We start from the raw sequence: 4844 nt of genomic DNA on the forward strand, positions 1-4844 counted from the left end.
TTTTTTTTTTTTTTTAGTTTTATTCATTTCAAACGGGCCGTATCCGGCCGCGGGCCGTAGTTTGCCCATGGCTGTCTTAGAGCCTCAGTTTCCCCATTTGCCTAATAGAGATAGTGGTAGAGCCCATGCCAAGGCGGGGTAGGAGTGTGTCAGGGAAGCCTTCTTGGAAAGTGTCAGGCCTGGGTTTGGGGTCACAGAGTGAGTGGAAGCGGGTGCTCATCTCTCAGCAAGCCCAGAGCGGGAGGCGCCTTGATGGCGTGGCCAAAGCTCTACGCTCCGTGGGAAGACATTTGCCCCCAGGGACCAGGTCTAGTCAAAGCAGGCAGGGCCCAGAGCACAAGAGGCAGCCACTAAGGACTGAGGGAGGTTGGACCTCCTCCAGGCAGCCCTCCAGGACTGTTCTGCCACACAGTCCCCACTGGGGAGGCCCACACTCTGATGGTGTGGCTGGAGGGAGAGTTGTTGTTTTTTTAATCCTCACCTGAGGATATTTTTCCATTGATTTTTAGAGAGAGTGGAAGAGAGAGGGAGAGACAGAGAGAAATATCGATTGATGTGAGGCAGACACATCAATGGGTTGCCTCCTGCACGCATCCCAACCAGGGCCCTGGCTAGGGAGGAGCCTGCAACCGAGGTACCAGAATTTAAACCAGGACCCGTCGGTCTGTAGGCCGACACTCTATCCACTGAGCCACACCAGCTAGGTCAAAGCTTTGCTCTTAAAAATGCCTCTCGGGCCCGGCCAGTGTGGCTCAGTGGTTGAGCGTCGACCTGTGAACCAAGAGGTTCCCGGTCAGGGCACATGCCTGGGTTGCAGGCTCCATCCCCAGTGGGGGGTGTGCAGGAGGCAGCCAATCCACGATTCTCTCTCGTCATTGATGTTTCTCTCCCTTCCTCTCTGAAATCAATAAAAATATATTTTTAAAAAATGCCTCTTGGCCCTCCGCCTCCTCCAAAGAAGCACCTCATGGCTGTCCACCCCACCAGCCCCACCTTGAGCAACATCAGTGTGTGTGTGTGTGTGTGAGTGACTGTGTGTGAGAGTGTGTGTGTGTGTGTGAGTGAGTGTGTGTGTGAGTGTGTGAGTGTGTGTGTGAGTGCATGTGTGTGTGAGTGTGTGAGAGTGTGAGTGTGTGTGTGAGTGAGTGAGAGTGTGTGTGTGTATGAGAGTGTGTGTGTGAGAGAGTGCATGTGTGTGAGTGTGTGAGTGAGTGTGTGTGAGAGTGTGTGTGTGTGTGTGTGTGAGTGTGTGTGAGTGTGTGTGAGTGTGTGTGAGTGTGTGTGAGTGTGTGTGAGTGTGTGTGAGTGTGTGTGAGTGTGTGTGAGTGTGTGTGAGTGTGTGTGAGTGTGTGTGAGTGTGTGTGAGTGTGTGTGAGTGTGTGTGAGTGTGTGTGAGTGTGTGTGAGTGTGTGTGAGTGTGTGTGAGTGTGTGTGAGTGTGTGTGAGTGTGTGTGAGTGTGTGTGAGTGTGTGTGAGTGTGTGTGAGTGTGTGTGAGTGTGTGTGAGTGTGTGTGAGTGTGTGTGAGTGTGTGTGAGTGTGTGTGAGTGTGTGTGAGTGTGTGTGAGTGTGTGTGAGTGTGTGTGAGTGTGTGTGTTGAGTGAGAGTGTGTGAGAGTGAGAGTGTGTGTTAACTTGTGCACTTGGCAAACACTCCTTGTTTTTCTCAGCTCCTGGACGGCTGTGTTACTAGAACAAGTTCTCAGGAAACCTTTTCTCCAAAGCCCCAGAGAGGCCAGGCCCAAGGAGGCTTGTCCAGGAGGGAGTTGAGGGGGTGGGTAATGCAAGGGGCGCCCCTGGCAGAGAGCACCCTTACCCCATGGGGCTAGCGGGGGGTCCTGGGCAGCTGGGCATGGTCAGCCGGGCATCTAGTGGGCAGGCTGAGCTGGGGCAGGCAGAGGTGGGCGCCTGGGCAGACGGCTTGATCTCGCCGGGCCGTGCATGCCTCACAGTAGCCCTGGCTCCCTCTCTGCCTACCCCTGAGGGCCAGGCTGGTCTCTGTTGCCCTTGACCTCTTCATTCAGGGTGCCTGGCTGGGGACTGTGGGCTTGGGGAGCAGTAGCACCCCCTTTCAGCACCTCGACAACCGCCCCCTTTCTCCTGGGTCTCGGTGGGCGAGCTGGGGCCAGGCTCCCGGAGCTCCCTGTGGTCCGCAGGGCAGAGGAGGCCTGTGGGCACCCCGCCCCCACCGGTGAGGTGTTTTCGCTAGAATCACAGCAGCTGCGGCTGGAGGCCTCTTCCCAGGAAGAGGGAGCCCAGTGCCTTTTCCAAGAACTCCGAGGAGGCGGGGTGGGGGGGCGGGGGGAGTTAATTTTAAACCAGCCTTCACCGCTTCTCAGGAACTGGTTGCTCAACATGATCTTGCAGGTCCCGGGCAGTGGCAGGCACGGTGCCAGCTCAGAAGTGGTGGGCGTGGAGGGCACGCCCCACAGGGGGAGCCCGGTGACCTTGAGGGGGTAGGGCCCTGTCCTTGTCCACAAATCAGCGCCTGTCACCTCCGACTCCCACCGACCCAACCCGACTTGCTGGGGTGTTGGGTGGGGTGACTTCCTCTGTCCTAACCAGGTAAGTGACATTATCACAAGATGAATAAGCCCGGTGGCGGGCCCTCCAAGGGCCCCCAGACTGACTGCCCCGGCCCCACTGTCCTGCTCAGAATCTGCCACTCCTGTCCCCTGGCCTGCCCCTCGGAGGTTGTCTGATGAAGGCCTGCTCTGAGGCCAGAGTCAGGCCTGTGCCATTAACCCGTGGATGGGACCCTCGGGATCAGGCCAGTGGGGTGGGGGAGGTGGAGGGGGGACCCAGGCAAGCTGGCCCAAGCTCTGGGCCCAAGGAGGGAGGTGGCCTCGCTGGGCCTGCCCCGAAGCTGCCCGGAGGCAGAGTGCCTTCGTGTACACGGATCTGCTGTCCCCTCCCCAGTGTGGCCGCCCCTCCCAGCTGACAGCTGGGCCCACCTCCAGTGTCAGGTCCCTGAAGAGGCTCCTCCCAGGATACCCCCCTCCTCTACCTCCACCAGCTGCCCAATGAGACCCCAGAAGCCTGGGCTGGCGAGGCCTATGTTCTAGGAAAGAATCCTGAGCGGCAACTGCCAGGAGCCCAAGTTCTCGGAATCGGCGCCGTGGGGAGAGGGGACGCTTCTTGGAACTCGAAGGCCACTCTGGGGAGAGAGGCTCAGAGGACAGGCACTGACCTGGTGGAGAGGGAGGGGGTGCTAACGCCTCAGCTTGGGTCGCTACCTCCAGGAAGCCCTCCTGGACTTCAGGTGCCTCCTTAGACACCCCCATCTCAGCAGCGAGTCTGCTGGGTCCTTCTAAGGGCTCTGCCAGCACAGGCCCAGGTCTGGCACGGCTCCTGCGGTTCCCAGCGTCCAGCCGAGGGGCAGGCACAGCGTGGACAGCCAGAAACAGTAGGGGCACAGGCGGCACCTGTGCCCGGGGGAGGGCAGCGTGGGTGTGGGCACGCAGGGGAAACAGGGATGTGGGGCACAAGTTTACCTCCCGAGCGGGGAAGGCGCGGGGAGAAGGGGGCTGGCTCGGTGGGGTCAGCAGTGCCGGCTGCTCACCCAGGGCCCTCGCTGGTGGAGGCAGCCTCTGGCCGGGACCCCTGTCCTCCTTCAGGCCCGTCTATTCCTCGGCCCCAGCCCCCTCCTGCCCAGGGGTCCCTGTAGACACAGCCCCACTTTCCCTCTGGCCCTCGGAGAAGTGAGAAGTGCCCGCGGCTCTGCCCACAGGCGCGCAGGCCCGATGTTCGCAGTGCCCCAGGCGCAGGACAAACGGAGGCCCTAGTTACAGGACCGAGACATTTAAAGATTATAAATCAAGCTACAGACTGCTAATGAAATATGTGCTGGCTTCCTCCTCAACAAATGAACTTTCACAACAATAAAAACCTGTAAATCTGTGATTTTTATATGTCTGACAGTCATAAAAATATAAGAGAAAGTCAAATATCAAAAATGATTGAACTTGATTATTGCTCAGGCCCAGGTGTTCAGTGATGTTCGGTAAGAAATAAAGATGGGCTCGGGCCGGTTTGGCTCAGTGGATGGGAGCGTCGGCCTGCGGACTGAGGGGTCCCGTGTTTGATTCTGGTCAGGGGCATGTGCCTTTGTTGCGGGCACATCCCTGGTGGGGAGGTGTGCAGGAGGCAGCTGATCGATGTTTCTCTCTCGTCGATGTTTCTGGCTCTCTGTCCCTCTCCCTTTCTCTCTGTAAAAAATCAATAAAATATACAAAAAGAAAAGAAATAAAGATGGACCCGGCTGGCGTGGCTCAGTGGTTGAGCATCTACCTATGAACCAGGAGGTCACGGTTCGATTCCAGTTCCGGGTACATGCCGGGTTCCAGGCTCAGTCCCCAGTGGGGAGTGTGCAGGAGGCAGCCGATCAATGATTCTCTCCCATCACTGATGTTTCTATCTCTCTCCCTCTCCCTTCCCCTCTGAAATCAATAAAAAAATATTTTTAAAAAGATAGAAAGACATGCCTAATACATAAAGTATTATATATTTATCTGTAATATTTACTGTTCTCACTTTTATTCCAGTAAAACTATTATTATGTTGTTATAATCAAGATTTTCGCATCATTACTATTGTATTGACAGTACTGATTTAAAAGACTCAAATAAAATATTATATTCAAATTATATTCAATTTAATCTAATTTACTATATTAAAATGTAAAAGTATTGAAAATATATTTCAAAAATTGATTGTTAAAATAATCAAAATTAGTAAAATTAAAAGGAAACATACTAACTCTAAGTTATAACAAACTAAGGTCAAGTTAAAATTCAAAAGATGTGATATTAAAACTTTAACTTGTTGAAATTTTTATTAACGGTTAG

Source organism: Myotis brandtii, unplaced genomic scaffold, assembly GCF_000412655.1.
Source record: "Myotis brandtii unplaced genomic scaffold, ASM41265v1 scaffold693, whole genome shotgun sequence".
NCBI classification, from domain to species: domain Eukaryota; kingdom Metazoa; phylum Chordata; class Mammalia; order Chiroptera; family Vespertilionidae; genus Myotis; species Myotis brandtii.